This window comes from Mesoplodon bidens (assembly GCF_964165515.1).
Source record: "Mesoplodon bidens genome assembly, chromosome: 4".
Classification (NCBI taxonomy): Eukaryota; Metazoa; Chordata; class Mammalia; order Artiodactyla; family Ziphiidae; genus Mesoplodon; species Mesoplodon bidens.
Genome location: NC_138160.1, coordinates 147,998,461 through 148,023,771, shown reverse-complemented (window position 1 = coordinate 148,023,771; position 25,311 = coordinate 147,998,461). Strand labels below are relative to the sequence as shown.

The 25,311-nt window shown below is 54.2% G+C and overlaps 1 protein-coding gene across 6 annotated transcripts in view; it reads right to left on the bottom strand.

Moving 5' to 3' along the window:
• PTPRS (protein tyrosine phosphatase receptor type S) overlaps nucleotides 1-24,735 on the bottom strand; it is a 102,609-nt gene extending 77,874 nt beyond the window's left edge. For all 6 annotated transcript variants that reach the window (XM_081233483.1, XM_081233486.1, XM_081233485.1 and 3 more), the window contains exon 1: nucleotides 24,587-24,735. The gene's annotated coding sequence lies outside the window, so the exon portion shown is untranslated. The remainder of the gene's footprint in view (nucleotides 1-24,586) is intronic.
• Nucleotides 24,736-25,311: the final 576 nt, after the last annotated feature.

Here is a 25,311-nt window from a genome sequence, read left to right as displayed (position 1 = left end):
TGTTGTGTGAGCTCAGTTGCAGGCACAACCTCTCTGGGCAGCTCCCCAAGCTCTCAAGTCCTGGGTGACCACGGGGAGGGTGACATCTTTGGACAGGGGTTGGGACCTATACCCAACCCCTCCTCTCCCAAGACCTCAGAATGCTCATTAAGACCTAGTATGGGAGGGACTTCCCTGGTTGCGCAGTGGTTGAGAATCCTCCTGCCAATGCAGGGGACACGGGTTCGATCCCTGGTCCAGGAAGATCCCACATGCCGCGGAGCAACGAAGCCCGTATGCCACAACTACTGAGCCTGCGCTCTAGAGCCCGCGAGCTACAACTACTGAGCCCACATGCCACAACTACTGAAGCCTGTGCACCTAGAACCCGTGCTGCACAATAAGAGAAGCCACGGCACTGAGAAGCCCGTGCACCACAACGAAGAGTAGCTCCCGTTTGCCACAACTAGAGAAAGTCTGCACACAGCAACAAAGACCCAATGCAGCAAAAATAAATAAAATAAAATAAATAAATTTATTTAAAAAAAAGACCTAGTATGGGGCAAAGTGCTCCAAACCAAGCTGGGCACACAGTAGGTGCTCAACGAGCACACTAGCTCCTATTCCTGGCTCTTCCCACGGGCCAGGCCTCCATGAAGCCACTCACTGAATCACCTCAAAGATTGGTGTTATTATTCTCCCCATTTTTCAGTTGGGAAAACTGAGGCCCAGAGGTTGGGTCCATATTCTCACCACTAGAACAGAACTAGGACTTGAACCCAGGCTGGGTTCTCAACTTCTCTCCCCACGCCACTCATTCAGGCCTTGGCTTCCTCTCCTCCTGCCTGACTGGAGGTCAGCCAGTCCTGGAGTTTGTGGCATCTCGAACCCAGCCCATCTGTGATTTTGCAGCCCACACGTGGGTGGGGGCTGGCTGCCTCGTGGAAGCACAAGGATGGACCACTGGTTCCCAGATGTATCAGTTATTATGATCAATTATTAATTATTCCCCAGCAGTGGCCCCCAGCAAGCCATGCTCATTTGGGAGCCGTGATGGAGGAGGTAAAGGTTTGGGTGAGAACAGTGGTTTGGGCTCAGCAACTGTCCCCGCAGATGTCACCTCCAGGCCTTTGCATTCTCTGTTCCTCTGCTGGGAACACTCCTCCCCCTGAAACCCACATGGCTCCCTCCTTCACCACCTCTGTTCAAGTGTCACTTCTGCAGTAAGGTCTTCTGGAATGCCCTCTTTAAAATTTTGCCTCCCACTCTGGGCCCTCCCCAGTCCCCTTCTCTAATTTTTTTTTCCCCCTAGAGCAACATACCACTCTCTGACATTTGATTTTTTGTTTTTTTCCCCCTGTGCTTTGTTTATTCTCAAGCTCCCCAGCTGGAGTGCTAGCTGCAAGAGGGCAGGAGATTTGTTCTTTCAAATTCCTCCTGTTGAGGACAGGAAGCAGCTGGCACACAGCAGATGCAAACCTTTGTGGAATGGAGAGTCCCCCTTATCTGCCCCTAGAAGCAACCTCTGTTGCTCGTTTGTGTCAATCTTTGCATATCTTTCCTAAGCAGTTACAGGCCAAAGGTAACACCAGAATACAGAACGTTTTTCTTTTTCTTCCGTGAAATTGTATCATCTTGTCTGTATCACTTCCCAACTTGTGTTCTTTCACAAGACACTGTATCTACAGTGTGCATACACATCCCTAGACTCTTTCTACCTGCTGTGTATAATCTTCCATTACAAGGCTGTGCCCAGTTATTACAATCCCCCGTTGATGGACACTTAGGTTGGTTCCATTTTATTTCTCGGTCTCGACCAATGCCTGTGAATCTTTGCGTCCATGCCTCCCACATCTCAATGCAGAGAGATGGGCAGCTGGGGTGTCTGCACCTTCCCTTTGGGCCTGCTAACATCACCTCTCAGAACTTATCTGAAAGACACATCCCCATGAAATGACATCTGTAGAAAGTCCTCAAGGCAAAAGACTTGAAGCAACCTAAGTGCTCAACTATAGGGGACTGGTTAAACATATAACAGTGCAAGGGACCAAATAATGCCACAAAAGATTAGTATCTTTTAATATTATGAGACTAGTATTGCAGTTGTGAAAAGGAGAGAGCCAGATGTATAATTATGAAATTACTTTTAAGATACTACATTTTTTTTTTTTTTTTTTTTTTTTTTTGTGGTACGCGGGCCTCTCACTGTTGTGGCCCCTCCCGCCGCGGACCACAGGCCCCGGACGCGCAGGCCCAGCGGCCATGGCTCACGGGCCCAGCCGCTCCGCGGCATGTGGGATCCTCCCGGACCGGGGCACGAACCCGCGTCCCCTGCATCGGCAGGCGGACTCTCAACCACTGTGCCACCAGGGAAGCCCCAAGATACTACATTTTTAAGGGGGGGGGAACCCCAAGGTACAGAACAGATGCTACCATTTGGTTAAACAAAGGAATACAAATCTACCTACCTACTTAATGTTCACCGAAGATGTCTAGATAACTGCACTGTCCAAAATGGTGGCCACAAGCCACACGTGGCTATTTACATTTAAATGCAATAAAATGGAATGAAATTGAAAAGTTGAGCCCTCATTTGCACTAGCCACATTTCCAATGCTCAACAGCACATGTGGCCAGAGGCTACTTTATTAGAAAGCATCAGCAGAGAGTATTTCTAACATTGCACAAAAGTTCTGCTGGACAGCGCTGATATTGAGCAAGGGCCAGCAAGCTACAACCCATGGACCAAATCTGGCCCACTGGCTGTTTGTGTCAATAAAGCTTTATTGGCACACGGCCACAGCCATTCATTCACGTATTGTCTCTGACTGCTTTCATGCTACAATGGTGGCATTGAATAGTACTGACAGAGACCACCCGCCTCACAGCAGGGCTGAAAAGATTTACAATCTGGCCCTTTACAGAAAAAGTCTACCAAACCCTGTCCTAGCAGGACGCTGGTGCTGCTTCTGAGGAAGGAGCCGGGAAGGGGACTGAGGATACGAGGGGAATGGTGGTAGAGAGGCTCTCCCCTGTGTATTCTTCTGTACATCCTCAGTTGTGTCTTACATATATGCATTATCTGGCCAGAAAAAAAAATTAAAAATAAAAGATGTTGCAAAGTGGCAATGCTAATTTATTCTCCCGCTGATGACGCCCAGGGGTCCCTCTCCCATCTCCACTCTGGATATCATCAAGCTTCAGACATTTTTGCCAAGTGAACGGGCAAGAAATGGATCTTGTTGTTTTAATTTGCATCTTCTGGGCAAGAGATGGGGAATCTTTAAATATAGGATAAATGCTTGTCTACTCATCCATCAGTTCCCAGACTCTGAAAAGCCAGGGACCCCATCCATCTCAGTTGCTGCAGCATCCCAGCACCCGTGTGGGACCAGGCAAACAGTTGGTGCCCAATAAATGTGTGTCAAGTGGATGAATGAGGGCCTGAGGGAACTGGGCCCAGGGCTGGGGCTGCATTACAAGGTCTGGGATCCTTGGGGGCAGCAGTGAGCATCGAATGCCAAGCCGAGCTTCTCTGAGGCAGGCTTACCAATGGACCTGGGGCCGGCCTGGCTCCCGAGCAGGCCAGAGTTGCCAGCCCCTTGGGCAGGAGCCTGGGGACATCCTTCCTAGGGACAATTCTCAGCAGACGGGGTGTGGGCAGGGTGGGGGGAACCTCGGGCTCCAGGCGGGAGAGAGATTATATATTCATCAGAATCTTAAACAAAAGCCCCACGGCTGCCTGTCAGCTAGGCTCTGGCTTTTATGGTAATCGGGGATGAATTACCCACAATGCCCAGCCAAGCGCAAGTGGTTCTTGGCCCAGATCCTAAACTAATTTTTATATGTTCGTGTGTATATAATTTCGTTCACTCCCTCCTGTCCCACTTCCATCATTTGTGGGAGTATCAGGGAAGGGGCAGGGGCAGAGGGAGCCCTGGGTATAAAGCAGAAGATGCTCATCAAGACCCCCACCCCCCGCCCTTGGGCCCGCCTGGCACCAGGCCCTGGGCCCAGAGCGCGTGGAAGTGGGAGGTGAGTGCCGAGCTGGAGCCAAGGGGAGCCTGGAAACCACCAAGAACTAAAGCCGGCAGCCCCGGGGGTGGAAAACACACAGAGGAGAAGGGATAGGAGCAAGGTGGGGAGGATGTGTGGGCCCATGGGTGCTGTGCCACATGCTGTATGGCCTGGGGCAAGTGCCTTAACCTCTCTGGGCTTCAGCCTCCTGGTCTGTGAACCAGGCCTCCTCTGTATCTTGAACTGGAAGTTCAGTGAATCTCAGAATTTCTGCCCCAAGAGCCCCAGTGGAGCTTGGAGCTGGCAAAGGCCCAGCCCCATCTAAACCCAAACGTGTAGCTGGCTGTGTTCTAAGTACTCTGTACATATTAACTCATTTCATTCCCTTCTGTTACCATCCCCATTATACAGATGGGGAAACTGAGGCTAAGAAAAGGATGTGCCTTGGTCAGGGGCCACTGGCTTGCTTGTAGCATGGGACACTGGCCCCAGATCATACCCACGGGCTAACTTAGGAGCCACCAGATCCAGGAGGTCCCCTCCAACACCTGCAGAGAGAACCACTCCCTTTGCCTTCTGGAAACCTTGGCGGGTGTCCTGTAACACGGGGGTCCCCATGCCTGTCCCTCCCATCCTTGCAGATGCTCAGCCCAGAGATCTAGGAGTTATCCTTGATGCCTCTCAACCCCACCCTGCACCCACTGCTTGGCCAATCCACTGGCTCTTCCAAAAACAAAATCTCTCCAGCATCCACCCACTTCTCCCCCTTCTCTGTCTCCATCTGGTCCAGCCCCATCATTGCTCACCTGGACAAGTGCAGTCGCCCCCACCCTGGTCCCCAGCTCCTGCAGTGGCAAAAGGGCGCCTGTGGGCACCTGAGTCAGGCCCCGTCCCTCCTCTGCCCACAGCCGTCCAGGGCTCCCACCCCGCTGAGAGCAAAAAACCAAGTCCTCCCCTCAGCCCACAAGGTCCTGCACGACCTGCCCTGTCCCCTCCCTGCCCTCACCTCCTCCCTCTCTCCCCGTCACTCACTGCTCCAGCCACACAGGTCTCCACACACCAGGCATGGTCCTGTCCCTGGGCCTTTGCACGGCTCTCCCCCCAGCCCCCCCACCCCAGGAACACCTTTCCTCCAGATCGCCACATAAATCACTCTCTCACCTCCTGCTGGTCTTTACTGAAATGTCACCTCCTCCGAGAGGCCTGCCTTGATTCCATAGCTAAAATAGTCCCTCCTTATCACCTACTCCTCTCCCTGGCTTCATTTTTCTTAAAGGCATGCTATAGCTCCTTAAATATTTAACCTATTTATTTGTGTACTGTTCTTCTCCCTGCTATGCTTCACAAGGACAGTACTTTTTCTTGTCTTCTTCACCACTTTATTCCCAGCACCTGGGTCAGGGCCCAGCATACAGTAGGTGCTCAATAAATATCCACTGATGAATCTCTAGATGCCCCCCAGAAGGATCCTGGGCCCAGAGGAGGCACTGTGATTATTTTCTCAACACTTAGAAGCTTTTCCTGGGGTCTAAAAGAAAATTTTAGATCTGAAACCATGGGAGGTTTCTGCAACTGGTCTGGTGGGAGCCGCCAAAGAATAAAAACATTCCTATCCTACTACACTGTTAAGTGGAAGCCTGTGCTCACTTGCTGGTGGCTGGAATGGAGATTACAGACACTCTGTAGGGTGACCAGGTGAGATCCAACAAATTCTAAAATGTGCATTCCACATAGAACCTCTTACTTGTGCTTGAAGCCTATGTGTGAAAAGCACTGCAGCTCATCTCACAGGAAAGTGAAAGAGAGAGATGGGTGGGCATGACGGTCAGGAAGGGGCTGGACAACCCAGTGGCATAGTACACAGCCCAGAAAAGGGAGATGAAGGCTCTGTACATACTGAGTGTGTTTGTGAAAAAGCACGGCACGGAAGAGTTGGGTGTAGGATGTGTGGGAAAGGAGAGAGGAGACCAACAGACCTAGAGGTACTAATCCTGAAATAACAATAACAATACTTGCTAATATTTTAAGACCATGTATTATTTGCTAGACACATATCTCACCTAATTCTCTCCATTTTACAGAAGACAAAATTGAGCCTCAGAGAGGTCAGGCCACTTATCCAAAGTCACACAGCTTGGAGGTGGCAAAGAGGGGATATGAGCACAGGTCAGCTGGGCCCAGAGCCTGACCTAGGATGAGGCGAACAAAGCTTGCTAGCAGTCGAGCTCAACACCTGGTAGACAGTAGGTGCCCAATGCCATGGAGATGCCCAAGGGCAAAGGGAGCAGAGGACGGACTGCTCAGGTGGAAACGGTGAGAGTTACTGAGCCGTCGGTCGGACGTTTGCTGGGGAGAAGGGAGGAGGGCTTGAGCAATCAATGCAAACGTTGGAAACCGGGCATCGGGGAGCGAGGTGGCTGGCTCGGAAGAGAACAACTGGCTGCCAATCTCATTTCCTCCTGTGACAGAGATGGGCAGGGCTGGCCGGAACCCACAGCTGGCATGAAGCCAGGGCCAGCAGGGACCTCCTCACCTGTCACCCGTTATGTGTTCATCAAGAACAAGGGGTAAGTCATAACTATACAGGGTTGGTGGCAGGAGGGAGTGTGCGTGGGCCCTTTTGGTGGGGGGAGGGGAGAGCCTGGCCCAAGGTCAATGTGGTCCCTGGCAAACCTTTCCTCTGCTCTGCCTCAGTTGGACCAACTCACCATTCAACCTGTGTTTACAGAGAACCATATGGTATGAGGTCCAAGACCACGAGTTTGATGTGAGTTTGGTCCCAGGCTCTGCTCCTTGCTTACTCAATGGCCTGAAGTAAGTCATTTCCCTTCTATGAACCTCAGTTTTCCCATCTGTAAAATGGAGTCATCACTCCCTAGCTTGGGACAAGTCACAGGCTTTAGATTTAGAGCAACCCGAGTCTGAACTGTGGCTTAACCTCCTAGCTGAGTGGTCTCTGGCAAGCAGTTTAAGCAATCTGGGTCTGCTTTTCTTTCTCTTTAACAAGGAGTTAAAGGATCCTTGTCTGAGCCCCTGGATCAAGCCATGCCTGAAGCTGGTCTATTCTAACATCAGTCTTCTCAGTTACAAGAGCTAATCAATCCATCTGCTTTTTTTAAAAAAACTAAAGTTAGTTGATTTGGGTTTCTCCTCCTTTCAAGCTGCATGCCTACTGTGCAACTGAGGATAGAGCCTCATTAGTAGCATGGCAGGAAGCTGAGGATAACCTTCAAGGTTATCCCTGCTCAACAGTCAACCTGCTGAGGGACTTCAAACAGATTCAAACCTCTGGGTCTCAGATCTTTCAGAACGCAGATGCTGGCAAGCAACACCCACACAGCATCATCCACATCTGGGACTGAGGGCAGGGCCTGCTTACTTTGCACCTACCTCGTGCCCATTGACCGGCTGCCTATTATGGACCCATTGGTCTAACATCTACCATGATCCATTCAGTGACCACCTACTATGAGCTGGGCCCCATGAAAGACACAAGATTTAACCACTTCACCTTGAAGGCTCAGAGTGACTTTGCATGGGAAATCTTTGCCCATGCTGTTCCCTCTGCCTGGAACACCATTCCCTTCTCTCTCTGCCCAAGTAACTCCTACTCAACCACCACATCTCAGATCAGCTGCCACCCCCTCCAGGAAGGTTTCTTTGACCTCCCCTCCTATTGTTCACTCTTAGAGCCTTGCATCCTCTCTCCCTCCTTCCTCATCCCAGTTCCAGAGCTGACGATTTCTGTATTTCATTGAGTTTCAGTTGCATAATTATTTTATGTGTCAATAAGAAAGAAAAAATGCTACCAATTAAACTGGACATGACTTCCTTATCACACAGAATTATCATTTGAGAGCGACTGAAAGAGCTTTCTTAGACTTCTTTGGACATACACTTTGATCACCTTTCTCTCCTGAACATAAATGCAAAGTGTAAGTAAAATATATGCTTCAAGTTTTTCTAAACCACCTCTGTGTTCCAAGTCCACCTCTTCTGATTTGCTTTTCACCCCAGTGCTGCTGATTTCGGGTTCTGCACGTGGCACCAGTCCCTGTGCGGCCAGGCCCCAGGCACCTAACATTTCCCATGGGTGGCTGCCCCAAGGTCTCCCTCCAAGCCTCTGACACCCGCACTAAGGGATCCACGGAAGGTACTGATAATGCATGGAAGGCTCCCACCCACCCTCGAGTGGCCCAAGCACTGTGGTTTTGTCAACTAACATTTTGGGGGCCGCAGTGGTCAAGACAGGAATAACCAATCTGCCTAAAACTACCTGGCGCACAGCAGGAGCTCAAAAAATATTACTGGGATGACGAGCAAATAGCTGAGTCTGATTTCACAGTAAATGAGAGTTCAGAGAGGTTGGGCAAAAACCATGAAGTCACACAGCCAAGTAAGAGGTAAGGGCAGATTCAAATCCAGGATCCCTGGCTTTGTCCCAGTCTACCTGCCAACAGCACTTACAATGAATGTATTTTTCTAAAATGGGGCAGGGCGGGGACCCCAGCCAACATCTTGACTAAGAGAACTCAACCTCACAGGAGCCTTTAAATACACGGCATAAAAAAAAAAAAAGATACAAATGAACTTATTTATAAAACAGAAACAGACTTACAGGTATCGAAAACAAACTTATGGAGTGGCACTGACATATATACACTACTAAATGTAAAATACATAGCCAGTGGGAAGCAGCCGCATAGCACAGGGAGATCAGCTCTGTGCTTTGTGACCACCTAGAGGGGTGGGATAGGGAGGGTGGGAGGGAGACGCAAGAGGGAGGGGATATGGGGATATATGTATACATATAGCTGATTCACTTTGTTATATGGCACAAACTAACACAACATTGTAAAGCAATTATACTCCAATAAAGATGTTAAAAAAAAAACACAACAGAACAAACTTATGGTTACCAAAGGGGAAACGTGGGGGGAGGGATAAATCAGGACCTTAGGATGAACATACACATACTACTATATATAAGATAGATAAGCAAAAAGGACCAACTGTATAGTACAGGGAACTCTACTCAATGTTCTGTAATATCCTATATGAGAAAAGAATCTGAAAAAGAATAAATATATGTACAACGGAATCACTGTGCTGTACACCTGAAACTAACACGACATTGTAAATCAACTACACTCCAATAAAATTTTAAATAAACAAATAAAGGGGGTCAATCTATACATAAATTAGGAGGAAGTGACAGATGTGAAGTGCTTAGAGAGCAAGCTGCACCCCAGCCAGGCCACCCAGCCGCTGTGCAACATCTAGCTGTGTGACACTGGGCAAATGACTCAACCTCTCTGGGCCTCAGTTTCTCCACCTGCCAAATGGGTATAAGAGTCCCTGCCTCACAGAGCTACCATGAAGATTAAACCTATGAAAAGTCTGCCTTCAAACTCTATCCCAAATCTCCCCACTTCTCCCCCATCTTCTGTCTCCACCTGTTCCACCCCACCATCCTGCCGGGACCAGTACAGTCTCCTCTGCCCTGTGCCCCCCACTCCCACCGTCTAGCCTCCCTGCAGCAGCCAAAGGGCTCCTATGAGTGCCTGAGTCAGGTACCCACCTCCCTCCTCTGGGTAAAAGCCCAAGTCCTCCCTGACTGTGCTCTTACATGACCTGCCCCCACCCCTGTCCCCTCCCTGCCCTCCCCTCCTCCCTCTCTCCCCCTCGCTCACTCTGCTCCAGCCACACGGGCCTCCTCGATGTTCCTCCAACACGCCAGGCACGGTGCTGCCTTTGCACAGGCTGTGCCCTCTGCCCAGAACATTCTCCCCCGACACAGCCACTTGGCTTCCTCCCTCACCTCCATCAGAGTTTTACTCAAATTGTCAACTCCTCAATAAAAAGCCGTCCCTAAAACCCCATTTAAAATGATGGCCCTGGGGGCTTCCCTGATGGCACAGTGGTTGAGAGTCTGCCTCCCGATGCAGGGGACACGGGTTCGTGCCCCGGTCTGGGAGGATCCCACGTGCCGCGGAGCGGCTGGGCCCGTGAGCCACGGCCGCTGAGCCTGCGCGTCCGGAGCCTGTGCTCCACAATGGGAGCGGCCACAACAGTGAGAGGCCCGCGTACCACAAAAAAAAAAACAAAAACATAAACGACAGCCCTCATCCCTCCACTCACGTATCCCTTTTTCTCTTTTACTGTGTTCTCTTATCACCACCTGACATGACACATATTTTGCTTATTACCTCTTCCTGATCAGAACGTGAGCCCCACAAAGGCACACACTTCTTCCCCACCGGGCCCCAGCAGAGACCCACCACACAGTAGGTGCCCGGATGACAAGGCACAGATGTGGGGAGGCGGCAGCCACAGCTGAACCAGCCGCCGGTCCTCCAGGGCTGGCTGGCGGAGGAAGCAAATCCACGCCTCCTCCGGGGGGCCCTTCCTGTCCCCATTTCTGAGCTATCCCTGGACTCTGCCCTCTGCCCCCTTTCCTGAGCCTCCAGCCAACACCTGCTGAGAAAATGCAGGAAGCAGGGGCGGCCTCCGTAGTGCCTGTGGCCTGGGATGGGCATGTTCCTCCGGGCAGTTTAATCCCTGCCCCGTTGGAAGGGAAGCCCCAGAGGTTGAGCCAGCACCTCCAAGCCAAACAAACAGATCGACTCGAGAAGCATCCATCTCCCTGATCCCGCTGCCAGGAAGAGGTGCCACTCTGGAAGGTGCCTGATGACTATTTAGGGAATAGACGTATTATGTAGGGGCGCCGTGTCACCCTCACTCTGAGCCCAGCAGTAAGGCTTCACCCTTGCTAACTCATCGGATCCTCCCAAGGACCCTGGGAGGGTGGGGTCATCATTTTCCCTGTTTTACAGATGGGGACACTGAGGCCGGGAGGTGAAATCACAGCAGACGAGGAATAGAGCTGGGACTCGAACCCAAGCCATCTGGTCCTAGAGTCTGGTTCTTAACCACTAATCTACATGGTCTCAATGAATACAAGTATAAAACACGGCAGGAAAACAGCTGCAACACCTACGGACCATTTGCTGTGTCCTTGGCCTGGTGGGGGAGGGGGAAACAGCGAGTGTACCTTATGCCTCAGCCACCCTCCAACAATCTGGTAACATGCCCCATTCTACAGATGAGAAAAACTGAGTCCCCGAGGGAGGAAGTGATTTCCTGAAGGTTCCCAGAAGCGGCAGTGCCCAGACCTGGCACCAAATTCACTCCATCCTTCCCTGGGATGGGTAATGGAGGCCGTTTCAGAGGTGGCCCGAGTGCTATAACGAGGTCGGCTCACAGCTCAAGAACACCCACTGTGTGCTGGCCTGAGTGAAAAACCATCAGGGGTCTTATTTCCAGGTGGGTATACTGAGGCTCAGAGAACTTCAGCCATGTGCCTGAGTCCCGAGATGTCCCCATTTCACAGACTGGTGAACCGAGGCCCAGAGAAGTTGCTCCACATGCCTGAGGCCACACAGCCAGCAAGAGGCAGCCCTGGGACTCGGACCCAGGGCTTCCTGACCAGACTTGGAACTGTGGGCTGGCGTGAGCCTGCAGTGGAAGCTCTCGGCTCTGCAAACCAGACACCCCTTGGCCGCGATGGAGGATCAGGATCCACAGGGACACACAGTGCGAAACCCCAAATGACAAGTGTCAGGATGGAAACAGCCTGTGGGTGGCTGGGCTTCTTCAGGCGTAAAAATGGGGGTGGGGAACACCTAACACCAACTGTATTTTTAAAAATCCCACAGCAATAAAGAGGCTGGACCGTCAGCACGGCATCACGTCCGTGGGCAGGCAGAAGCCCCAGAATGCAGGGACACGGCTATTTTAAAGGGGCTATTTCTGGAGGCCGAGGTGAGAACATGGGGGCGGGAGGAAGGATCAGGAGCAGCGCTGGGTGGCCCGAACTGGCCGACTGCAGGGGGAGGGGGAGAGGCGAGTGAAAAGGGAGAACTCGGGAGCCACCTGCTTGGTTGGTGCCAATGCAGGCGTTGCCACCAGCCAGCTGGAGGACCTCAGGCATCTCAGAGCCTCATTTCTTGCCCTGTGAACAGAGATCTGTGGGTGCAAAACGTGCACGGGGCCCTACTGTGCACAGGCGCTGCTGTGGACACAGCAGAGGAGACGGCCGAAAAGGAGGTGGATGACACGTAAAAGGCATAAGACATGGAGATGGCGACAGCAATTCCAGTAAAAGCAGAGCAGGCGAGGGGAAGATGGTGGCCAGGTAGAGAGGTGGATTTGCAAATAACACTCTTACAAATCGTTTCGCAAGTAATAACTTTGCAAATCTTCACAGGGAGGTCAGGGGAAGCCTCACTTAAAAATGAGCAGAGACCCGAGGAGAGAAGGAAGAAAAGCACTGTGTCCTGAGGCTCACCTACTGCCGCTATTAGGATCAAGTTGGGCTGCGGATGCCGAAAAGTCACAAGAGAGGCATCTTCACATAAAAGAAGCTCCCAGGTCGTCCTTTCAGGGCTGTTTTGCCCACCCCATAATCATCAGGGTCCAGGCTCCTTCCATCTCTTTGATCCCCCATTCTTATCACTGATACCTGCCTCATGGTCCAAAATGGATGCCTGGGTGCCTACCATCACCTCCGTATTCCAGCTGGGGGTGGGGAGAAGGAAGCATGTGCTACCTCCCTTTGAAGGCATTTCCAGGAAATTCTGTTCATTTATCCCACTGGTCAGAACTGAATCATATAGCACAGACAGCTGCAAGGTACAATGGGAAATGTTTGTTTGTTTTTTTTTTTCACCAGGTGGCTATGTGCCCAGATAAGTCAAAGCGTTCAATTGCTGTGGAGGAGAAAGATGGGATATTGGGAGACCCCACCAAAAACATGTAGCCCGATGGGGTTAGGTCTTACTTTTAAACCAGTGTATCTGAGAGACTTTGGCCTGCATAGAGAAGACAGATGTTATCAGGGCCAGCCCCCCGCCTCCACGCCAGGATGCTTTTCATTCATCCCAGGCTCCGCCTCCCCAAATACCCCAAGGTCAGAAACTGGCCGCAGACCAAGTTCAGGCTCCGTCTTTCCAGGGGCCCCTCGGAAGGCAGGACCCCACCTATGGTCTGTGCTCGCTAAGCACCTGGGCCCAAGGCACCAGGCATCTCCCGTCCCACCTTGCGCCTGCCTGGTGAGGATGTCCAGCCAATTCATCTCCTTCTCCTCAGTAAACAACTGTCAGGGAAAATAAATAGTTTTTAATAGGCTCATTAATTGAATTCAGGGAGAAATAACCTTCTCCCCAGGCTGTTGAGAAGGAATACTCAAGACACACACAAGAAAGTCCTAACACCCCGGTCCGAAGGTGGAGACCCCCAAACAGTTCTAGCCATGTTCAGCCACACGGATTCGACCAGCAAGGGCGCCATCCCCCTCCCCGGCTTTTTCCAGCCTTCTCAAGGTTGGAAGTCTCCGGTGGGTGCTAACTGGGCTTTAACGCCTCAGTAGCCCTTGGCCTCTGCTCTATGCCTGTGGGCGGCAGCAGGATGATTTAATGTCAATTTTTTTTTCTTTTTTCTTTTGGTTCTCATCACATTTACTTCAAAGGTTCTGCCTTCTTATGTCAAGGACATACCAGGTTGCCCATTCATGACAGTAAGACAAATTTTTCTCCTTTAAGTTTTCAAAGAGAATGGGTTTCAAGAAAACTACCAAGTCACTAGGAGGACCAGGTAGATGGGGCAAAAGGCACACGTCAAAGTGAGTGACTGAAATTTGGGTGATGTCGGGGAGAGCACTGGATGGGGAGTCCAGAGGCCTCGATGCAGCCCACAGGGTGACTGAGGCACAGAACTAGAAGGTCAGAACTGACCCCCTGCACCTGTCGAGGGCTCTGGCCACACAGGTGTGACTCGGTTTCCCCACCGCGGCTCAGGTGGTCCTGGGGCAGGCCTCCTGCCAGCCTGCTCTCAGCACTGCAGCAGGAGACTTGACACCCCTGGGAGAAGCCAGACTTGGGCCCTGCTGCTCCCAGGACCCCCAAACCCTTTGTCCCCCAAAGCTCTGTATGCAGGTCCCCCAATTTGCCCCCAGAAGGCATTCATCATCATGCCGTATTGTATGATGTTTAGCCAGTTACATCTTTGCCATGTCAGCACTTTCCAAGCACACTCGGTTCGGATCTTTCTAATCATTCAAGAGACAGTCTTACTCCCATTTTAAGACAAGGAGACTGAGGCCCAGGCAGGAGAATCCGCTGGCCCAGGGTCATGCTGTGCGTGAGGCCAAGACTCACACGTGGGTTATTCAGACATCCAATTCAATCCCTCAAAGAAAGCCTGGCCCATTCCTGGGGGCTCCTAAGTGACTTTTCTACCTATCTGGCCGGATGCACACGGTGTCAAATGAACATCAGGGCTACTTGAGTCTTAAAAATCCCCTGGCCCAGTTACTATGCCCTTTGGGGGTTCCCTGCTCCTTTGGGCTTCTCACCTCCTCCCCAGGAGACAAGAAACCTCATGGACTGTTTCAGGGTTCCCTGACCCCATGACACCTGTCCTCAGGGCCCCTGGCTCTCAACAGCCAATCATCACGGCTTCTGCGCCAAGCAGCTCAGACATGCAGAGACTCATGAAGGCAAGCGAGTGGCCGAAGTCACACAGCATCTCCACTGGGGACTTGGTCTCCTAGCCTCCCTGCCCAGGGCAGTGGGAACTGAGTCAGGGCGTTTCAGCTGCCTGATGTGGGGCTTTCCCAGCCACCATGACCCGCCTAATCTGGACAATTAGACACGCTGGTTCTAGTGCAGGAGGGCAGTGGCTCTCAAAAACCAGGGTGGCTGGTCTGGGGAGAGGGAGCCAGGTGGAGCTCCCATCCTGAAAAGGGGGGCAGACAAACCGCAAAATAGCAACTGAAGAAGTAAAATAAAAAGAGTGCCGGGGAACACTGGCTGGATAGGGTTGGCCTGGCCAGAAATGGAGCTCCTGGCGGAGGAAACAGCAAGGACGAAAGCCTGGAAGTGGGAGAAGAAGGAAGGTCAAGGTGGTTGGCACAGAATGAGTGAGGAGGGAGTGGGTGGAGAAGCCAGCAGGGGACTGGCTGGCAAGCAGGGTTTGGGTGCAACTTCCCTGAAGTCACACAGCTCGTAAGAGGCAAAAACATATCTCAGATCCAGACCAGCCGACAACATGTCCCTCCTTCTGCGACCAACCTTCTGGCTCCATAATTGCTATGTGCTCCAGCTGGGCAAAATGAAACCGCAGAGCCTCCTTGTGTAAAAATTATTAAGAATTTCAAGAAAGCAAGAGCAGATCATTCAACCAAGTAAAGACCCACTGAACCTCCACAAGCACAGAAATGCCACCTCAGTTCACCTGTGGGCACACAGGCAGCCCCAGGAAAAGGCTCCAGCGTGCCAGTTTCTCATCCTCACTCCGTACCTCAGTTTCCCCATCTGCCAGGTGGGGCGACAGCTGCCACCTCTCAGGGCTGTTCTAAGGATGAAAGGAGAAAGTTTGAGTGAAGCCGGAGCCCAGGGCCAGACACGCAGTGTAGGCTCCATGACGGGGACTTCATGCCTGTTTGGGTTATTTCTCCTCCGTTGCAGTTCTTTGGGAAATTGTGGGTGTGGAGCTCCATCCACATCTCCCCCAGCGGTTCATGAAGATGGGGGATGGGAGAGCACAGTCATTTAGTCCCTGCTTGTGTACCCTGGGTCCCAGGTCCCATATCAACGTGACAGCATTTAACTCCCAATGACACAGCAGGCAAGATGTATCCCCATTTCATGGATGAGAAAAGCGAGGCTGGGGGGAGGGAATAAGGGGTCACCTCACACAACCAGGGAGGGCCTGTACCAGGATTTGAACTTAGTGCTCCGGCCTCCAAAGGCCAGGTGGGGAAAAAGGGGAAAGACCTGCCCGCAGCAGCCCCTCCATCTCCCAGATCCAGCACTGTCACCAGAAACCCCAGCCATTCGTGCTTCTAGAATCCATACATCAGGGGCAATTACACGCTTGTGATAATCAACTGGGCCGTGGGGCCGGGACAGGTGGGCAGCGGGAACCCGTTAGCAATCTCGGCATTTGAGTCCAGCAAGACGGTGCAAGGCATGGGAGGCGGGCGTTCATGGACAAGCCAATGGCCCGGCTGCCTGATTTCTCTCACCACTGGGGTCTGGAGCACAAATCAGGTTTTCTAAGGCTCAGCATTACTGACATTTAGAACCTAATCATTCTCTGTGGAGGGCCATCCTGGGCGCTGCGGGATGTTGAGCAGCATCCCTGGCCCCACCTGCTCGATGCCAGGAGAGCCCCCAGTCGTGATGACCACAGATGTCCCCAGACATCGCCCTGTGTCCCCTGGAGGAGCGAAATCGCCCCTGGTTGAGAGCCACTGTAATGAACTCTACTGATAACGCAGGTGACCCGGTGCCCCAGCCCCGAGAGCAAACAGGTATTTCCGGAAAAGACAGGAGGCGAGGAACGGGTCCTGCAGCAAGAAGATAATTCACAGCCCTGCCCCGTGGGATGAGCCGGCTTCCTTCCGTGTAGCGTTTAAGTTTATCATTATGACCAATATTAATATAATCAGAGCCAACGTTTATCGAGCGCAGCTGCTGGCCCAGGCCCTGTTCTCAGCCCTCCCCGTGAATAATCACGCCGCTGCCTCCAAATAACCCCTCAAGGTGGCTGTGATTCTTCAATCCATTTTACAGCCTGGGAAACTGAGGCTTGGGGACCACAAGTGAGGTGTCGAGTCCACACAACTGGCAAACGGAGGTGTTGTAAGGAGAAGAACGATCAAAGAATGAAAAAATAGGGCCATTTCATGTAAAAAAAAAATCTAGATTTCTGGTTTATCTTGGAAAACCAAGCAGATCTGGCTGTGGAGCCATTCAGGGCTGCCCGTCTGGTGCCCACCACCCCTTGGCATGACCTGTCCAGCCCTGATGGGCACTGGGGTTTGAGAATGACATTTCTGCCATGTCTTTTTTTTTTTTTTAATTTCTAGTGGAGTATAGTTGCTTTACAATGTTGTGTTAGTTTCCACTGTACAGCAAAGTGAATCAGCTATACATATACATATATCCCCTCTTTTCTGGATTTCCTTCCCATTTAGGTCACCGCAGAGTACTGAGTAGAGCTCCCTGTGCTATACAGTAGGTTCTCATTAGTTATCTACTTTATACACAGTATCAATAGTGTATATATGTCAATCCCAATCTCCCAATTCATCCCTTTCCCCCTTGGTATCCAAACGTTTGTTCTGTCATGTTACCCTCTCTGGACTGGTGTGAAGACATCCAGCCCACCCTTCTAGTGCGAGGTCCAGCTGGGCAGGCAGGCAGGCAGGCGTGGCTGTGTGGCTTTGGGCAAGTTCCTCTCCCTCTCTGGGCCTCGGCATGACAGTTGTTCCAAGAGGTGTTTCCCCAGTTTCCAGGTCTCCACTCTGCACCCAAGCTCTGGGGCTTTCAGCAAACTCTAGCTGTACGTGTGGAAACTGCAATGTGAACTCCTCAGTGTCGGGACCCCATGTGGTCACCCACCTCTTGCTTCTGCTTCCCTCACCTCCTGCCACACAGCTGAAGATGCTCCACCTCCCAGATTTGCACCTGCTGTTCCCAATACCTGTTCAACTCAGAAAGGTCCCCCTGATCCCCACCCCCAGACAAAATAGTGGCCTGGTGACCTGCCGGGGGCCATGGGATTTCCAGTCTCTGCAGAGCCCTACTGCAGCCGATATTTTTCTTGCTTAGCTTATTTATGTATTCAGTCTCTCCCAATAGACTGCAGGGTCCAGGGGATGGAGGACTGAGCCTGCCTTGTTTACAGCTGTATCCCCAGAATTCGACTTTCATTTGCTTTTATTTACAAAAAGAAAGGAAAAGAATGTACAAAGCGCTTTCTGTCTACCTGGCATGTATTTGTTCATGAGTAAAGCAACACCAAAGCACCCATTTTACAGATGAGGAAACTGAGGCACACAGCAGCTACATAACTAGTCCAAGGCTCCACAGCTGGTCTACATAAATAGTCTGAGGCCCCACAGCTGGTGAGCAGCAGAGCTGGGATTTGAACCCAGAGTCTGGCTCTTGAGTTCTCTGGCCGCCGGTATTCAACAAATACTGATTGATTGAATGAACGAATGAATTGGAAAATGAATGAATGAAGGCTCACACACCAAGCTTATAAACTGACTGCTTTCCTGAGCACCTCTCAGCAGGGCCCGAGTCAAAGCTGAGCCCACACGTCCCTGAATTGTCCCGAACCTCCCCCCAGGCACTCACCCAGATCCACCATAGCTCTGGAAGTCGGGGGGCCACTGTCTGAGGTCTCAGGAGTGCGGGAGCCACCTGCCCTCTCCGCCTGCCTTGCCTGGCTTCCTATGGCTCAGATCCTGCCAGGCCCTGGCCCGGTCCTGCTGCACAAGTGGGGCGGCCTTGATTAGGCAGCCAGTGACGGGGAACGCCCCAGTTTGCAGTGGCTGAGTCATCCTAACATTTCTCCCATGCTAGACCCCGTGAGGGGCTGAGGGTTGGGGGGTGCTGCTGGGGAGCCCCCACCAGGCAGGTCTGGCTATGGATCAACACATCACTTTACACGCATTAACTCATTTAATCCTCCCAACAAAGCTATGAGGTGGATAGCATTACTCTCCATTTTACAGATGTGACCATGGAAGCACAGAAAGGTTGGGCAACTTGCCCCAGGTCACACAGCCAGCGAGTGGCAGAGCCTGGATTTGAAACCAAGCAACCTCGGACCAGCGTCCATACTCTTACCCTCTGAGGAAGGCAGGTGGGAGCCCCGGAGTCTCCACAGTGACTCTCACCCAGCACGTGAACCGTCATCAAAGCTACTTCTTTGACAATGCGGCAGAGCCCTGGCTCCTTCCCAGGGGTTAAGACTTCAGGTTCTGGCAGACACTAGTCCTGGGTAAGATTTCCAGTTCTGTCACTTGTGGACTGTGTGACCTCAGGCCAGTGAAGACCTCTCTCTGTGCCTCAGTTTCCCTTCTGCAAAATGGGGTTCCGAGCATGCTCTTAAGGTGCTTACTCAGCGTAGGACCTGGCACAGGCACCAACTCCAAATAAGTCAGAGCAGCCATTATTATCCCCCGACATCCCCTCATTTGCTGATCACAGGGTTAATTATAAGTGGCATTAAATTATACACACACAGACGCATCGACCTCCCTTCCCCAGAACCCCTGAATTTCCACCAACACTCAATTACCCACACGACAGCACGACAATAGAGCATCTTCCCGGCCCCTCTCCACCTGGCCTGCCTCCATCCGAGGGTCCCAGGCCTCTGGCACTGAGGCTGCGACACCATTCGGGGGCCGGGCGTCATAAGACAGATGCAGCCAGCAACCGATGACACGTCCAAGAGCTGAGGGAGGCACTTTACCTACAGCATCTCCTGTCCAGGCTTGCCATGAAGCAGGCTGTGATTGCTCTGATCTTAGAGATGAAGGAGCACAGAGAGGTCAACCAACCAGCCCAAGTATGCACAGCAGGGTGGGTGCTGGAAATCAGGCCCCCCCACCCCGAAGCCAGAGGCATAACCTCATTTTGTAAGTGAGGAGGCTCCCACACGGAGAGGTTAAAGGGCAGAGGCGATGCCACACAGAGAGGGAGAGAGGAAGGAGAGAACCAGGAAACAAAAAAATCGGGATTTTCAGTTTCCCTAGGAGCAAACGCCTGGCCTTCCTACAGGGGACTGATGTAACAGCAAAGAGTTCAAAAAACAAACCGAAAAAACTCAAAAGCCGCAGGGACCATCCAGGGAGTTCTGGAGAAAATCTGCCCCTTCAAAAAAAGGGTATTTATGGGAGCGGGGTCACTGTGACCCAGAAACCCAAGCTCGAAGCCTCAGATCAGGGTGGAATCCATGGGAATGAGTATGGGGATCTCCGGGGAAAGAAACCTCGGTGTGTTTTCAGGTCTGGAATCCTTTTGGCCTCCGCAGGACTGGGAGGGCGCCTCGATTCTGAGAACAGGAGAGGGATTCCAGGGCCAGCCCGGAATAGCACCAACCCCCAGGTCCAGCCTGGCCAGACCAGGGGGGAGGGGCAGGGGCACCGGCAGCTCCTCAGAGGAGGGGAGAGAGAAGAGAGACAAAAATAAAGCAACACGAAAGTCGGGGCCTGTCCGTGAGTCACTCCCACCCGCTCGTTAATTTTCGCCTTTGCAGAAGTGTAAGCCAATTGATTTTTTTCATGCTCCCCCTACACAACACCCCGCCCCCCGCCCCCCGACAACGCTTCTGAAATATCAGAGACAAGACAGAAATGGTACGTCGGGGTTCTTTTTTTTTCCCCTTTGTGTGTGTGTGTGTGTGTGTGTGTGTGTGTGCCTTTCTTTCCTTAGAGAAAAAAGAGAGAAGGGGGAAAAACCCCACAAACCACACTCGAAACCCGTGAGCTTCTAGAAGGCCAGAGGGGGTAACAAGTTGGACCGCTGGGTCAGCAGACCCAGGTGTCACCACTTCCTGTGCATCTCAAGCTAAGATCTGCCTACCTCCGGGCTGTCCGTCCTCCTGGTGACAGGCTGACATGCGCTTGAATTTCACCCCCTTCCAACACCCCATCTTCTCCGGCTATAAGCCAGGAGCTTTCTGGTTCCAGACTGAAGTGAGACAAAATGTTTGAAACCATCTGAAAAGCCCTCATTCTCCCCAGAGCAGTGGTGTGACTTTTGTCCACGGACACACACGGGGTTTTGTCAGCTTGGCACCTGGATCTTGCCCCCTGTCCCCACTGGAGGCTGAGCCCCCCTGCCTGGCCGGCAGCTGGGGTCTCTCCACACACACCCGCCGGGCATCTTTTGTAGCGGGGAAGGACAGGGCAAGGGCAGAGAGGGGCACCTCCTCCTTGCAAATTCTGGGAAACGGGCCACCCACCCACGGAGGGTGTGCCAGGAGGCTGTCCTAGGTGCAGAGGAAAGCGGGGTGGCATCTCAGCGCCCCTGCCTAGGCCCCCTGCCTCTTTCCAGAAGCACAAGCCCTCCCTCTACACCCAGAAAGGAAGCCACGGCCCGCAACGTGCTGGCCAAGCCCACTGCACTTCCCAAGGACCTTTCTCAGGCTCCAGATGACTCTACAAATGGAACCTAATGCAGCTCCATCTCAGGGGCGGGGGGGGGGGCGGGGATAGCTTTCAGCTGCAAACATTAAGCTTTGTCAATTATTCCCCAAACCTGCCAGGTTTATAAATATCCGTCTTTATTTTTAGGGTTTTCCTCCCCATCCTGAAGTCTCTCAATGCCCCCCCACTCCCCCCATATGCAATGGCTACACTAAAGTCACGCGAAGCAGGTGAACCCGGGGCTCCCGGGTGCCGCGCCTCAGAGCCACGTAGTCCCTGCCCGTTCCTGCCTGCCCCTTCCGGGCCACCTCGCTGACCATTGTTTGGTGGAGTAATCAGCGAAGCCACAGGTCTCCCAGCGCCTGGCTCCTGGGAGCGGCAGCTGGAGGTGTGCTGTGCTCCAAAACCTGCAACAGGCTGTTCAGTGCCAACCCAGAAGGCAGGAAGGGAAATCGAGTCACCCCTGGAAAGCCGTTTGCTGAGGGGAAGTGGATCTGTCTCCCCAATCCGTCCCGGGTCTAGGGAATACCAGGCAAAGCCCCACGCTCTGAGCAGCCCAAAGAAGAAAATGAGCGCACAGTGATGGCTGCAGAATTGTCCCCCCAGATGCCACCACTAAATCCCTGACATCCAGGGAGCTTCTCCCCTTCCACCTGCTCCTGACACCTCGGCCCAGAACCACAGCCCCAGTGTTGGGAAAAAAATGCCCCATATCTCTGAACGCGGCCCACGGATATGTGAAGATGCCCGGGATCCCCTGGGAAGCAGGGAAAAAAGAAAGGTGCTTGGAATGCTGCAAGGGGCTAGAAACAGAAGCACGGTCAGTGGGCGATGATTCCTGTGCAGGCAGCAGGCAGGCGCCTGGCTGGCAGTGCTCCTCTTTCTGTGCCCACCACAAGGCCAGGGCCCCTGGGGGAGGAGGGTTCCCCCAAGGAGCCCAGCCCACACCCCAGCAGCGCCCTCCAACGCCACACCCCGGCCACACCAGAATGACCCATCCCCCTGTCCCCGCAGAGGGTGAGGAGTGGGCCAGGCGTGGCCTCTCCTCGCAGGATGGCCACCGACAGGACAGCACCAGCCCCCGTCCCCCCCTGGGGGGCCGATGTCATCGGCTAGGTGGCAGGAATAGAAAAGCGTATGAGCTCACCAGGCAGGCCGGGTCTCCCACGACGTTTTGTTTGCCTGTGCCCAATTATACCAAACTCTCAGGGCAATCAAGTATGGCGGGTGGCTGCCCCCAGGGGGCTGGTGGGGCCGGGGCCCCAGGCAGAAGTGCACCGTCATGGTGAAGGTGCCCCCCAGGCCCGGGCACAGGGCAAGACGAAGCTTTCTGGAGGGGGAAGAATGGAGACACAACAGCAGGCATCAAGAGATGCCTCTCGGAGGGCATTGTCGGGGGCGGGTAAGGGGAGCCAGCCAGAGACCCAGGCCCAAGTTGGTGGGCTCTAGGATTGGGGGGTGGGAAGCAGCCGCCCCCCAGCCCCAGCTGCCTGCCTTCCGCAGCCAAAGTATCAGCTGGCAGAGGAAGAAGAGAGCTGAGGGACAGAAGGTAGGCGAGATTGGCAGGGGGAGGGGGCACAAAGGAAGGGGACCCTGGGAGGGGGAGGGGAGCTATGCAAATGGTAGAATCGACAGAGTCCCTCAGCGATTAATAAAAGCTCCAGCAGCGGCGGCTGGTATCACAGGAGTCGAGGCGCGGGCTGGCTCTCTCTTCTCACTGGCGCAAGGTGGCTCAGAGGGGGAAGCAGGGCACCCCAAACAAAAGGAACCCTTGCCCCCTGCACCCCAGCAACAGCAACAATGGGGAACATCAAGGGAAGAACAGAACCCCGGCAGCCAAAGTCCTGGGGAGGGGGGGCGCGGGGAGACCAATGGGAGCCCAGAGCAGGTGGGTCCCTGTCCTCGGGACCCTCGGGGACCCTCCGGCTTTTGTCCCCGCTTCTCAGAGTCCTAATACCCGGTCTGGACACCTCAGACACCCACCCACCTCTTCGCGAGCTGGGGGCCAGGCTGGTTTTTCAGGGGTTTGGCTAGAGGCAGAAGGGCCCCACACTCAGAATGAAGACTCCCCCAGATGGAGATGGGGGGACAGGGGAATCCCAGTTGAGCCCGAGAGGGGGAGGGGAGGCACCCCCAGATGAAGGCGCTGGGGAGGTTTGTTAATTTGGGGGATGAGGACCCTAGCGGGTGGCTAAATTTGAGGAAGGGTTGCAGAGGAAAGGACACTCAAAAGCTGCTTATTTAGGGGGCTACTAGAGGAGGATTTGAAATCGGGGAAGGATCACTAAAGAGGGATTTGGGGGGGTGTGGCTGAAAAAAAGATTCCACTTTGGGGTGGATTCTCTGATTTGAGATTTTTGGAGAGAAAGCAGCCAAAGGAGAGTTCTCTGATTTAGGGGGAGTTTCGTGGGGGTAAGTGTCCAGGATTTGTGTGTGTGCTGAGGGGGGGAGGGTGGAATTCTAAATTTGGGAGTGATTTCCGTAAGGAGCAGTGAACTTGGCCGCAACCCGGACAAAACCCTTGCGCTCAGAGTATGGGCGCTCGAACTCGGGGGGCTTCCCTCCGGGCACGGCGCCCCCCACCCGCACCCCCTTCAACCTGGTTCAGACGGCTCCGCCCCCCGGAATGACGTCACCGCCCCTCCCCCCCAAGCCCCCGAGGGGGCTCCCGGGGCGTGCAGAACCCGCGAGGCTGGCAGCTCCAGGGGCGGCTTCCCCTCTCCCGGGATCCCCACGGGGCCCCCAGCTCCGAAGGGAGGTCGGGGGCCGGGCGCGCGCGCCCGCCCGTCCGCCAGAGTCCCTGGGGCCGGGGGCTGCCTTGCCCCACCTGGGGGAGCTGGGAGGGGGAGCTGGGGCCACAATAGGGTGGGGCAAGGCTAAGGTAGAGGAAGGCTCCCCACCAAAGGATACATGAGGCCGGGAGGGCGCTAGGGGGAGACAGCATTGAGTAGGGGGGTCCTCTAGGGGAGGGGGATTGGAGAGCGAAGGCGGCGGGCACAGCAGCGGCCCTGGGCGCACCGGCCAGTCGGTGATCCCCTCGCTCCCACCTGGAGCCGACTGTCCCGGGCTGGTCTCCACTCCGGGGCGCCCGCGCGGCCCCCACCCCCAGCACAGCACCCCCTGCCTCCGGGACCCGGCCGGGGAGCCTGGCCGGGCGCCGCTGGAGCCAGCACCCCCTCCCCACACACGCGCGTCCTCCCTCCGCGCCTTTGCCCCGCCCGCAGCCCGGGGTGGTGCAGCCGGCGGCGCTGGGCAGCTTCCAACGCCGCGCTCCGGGCGAGTCCAGCCCAGCCCCCTCCCCCGCCGCGGCGAAGCCCCCCACCCCGCCCGCCGAGCCCTCCCCGCTGCCCCTGTCTGCCCCGGCCCAGCCCCTCAGGGGCATTGTTCGGACGCAGCTTGCCGGGCTCAGCGGCTGGGCGTGCAGCCGGCTGCAGCGGAGCATCCTCCAAGCACAATGGCCGGGCAGGCTTCCCCGGCACAAAGCCGGCGCTTTGCCCACTCCGCTGCCTCCGAGAACCCCATTGGAGCGCCCGCATTTTTTTAAATCGAATTCATGATCTTTTTTTCCCCCTTTACCTGGAGGCTGGCTGGGCTGGGCTCCCCCGGCTCTGCCCCGCTTCACATCCTGGCTGTTGCATGGGATTCGAGCGGAGCCCGAGCGCCAGCGGCTCGCGGCGTGCGCGCGCCGGCCGGGCTGCCGGGCGGGCGGCGCGAGGACACTCACTGCGGCTCGCGCTCCCCTCGCGCCGGCTCGCGCGCCCCCCCAGCCGGTGACGTCATCCCTTCCGCTAGCGCCGCCGCCGCCGGCTGGGGGCGGGGCCGGCCCGGGCCTGTCACTGCGCAGCCGCGCAGTCGCCACGCCCCTCGGCCAATGAGGCGGCTCGGCGAGGTCACCTGGCCCTGGGCGTTTAAAGGGCTGTGGGAGCACGTGGGGGCGTGGGGCTTCGCGCTACACGTGGGAGGCGGCGTCAGCCTGGGTTACCCGTCTGTCCGCGGGTCCGCCCGAGCTTGGCCCAAAGGCCATGGTGTTTGCCATGTGCTGCTCTAAACTCTGCCATGGCTCCCCAGTGCCATGGCTTCCCAGTGCCCTCCGTGTAAAATCCAGCCCCCTCTGGGGGGCCCACTTCTCTGCGTTCGCACCCATCACTCTGCCCCCAGGTGTCCATACCTAAGCCAAGCCAGCTTCTTACAGTTCTTTCAATCTGTTCACTGCTGACTCAGGGCCCTTGCCCCTGCTGTTTCTTCACCTGGAATAGTCTTCCCCCAAGATCTTTCCCTTCTCTTTTTTCCTGTCTCTGCTT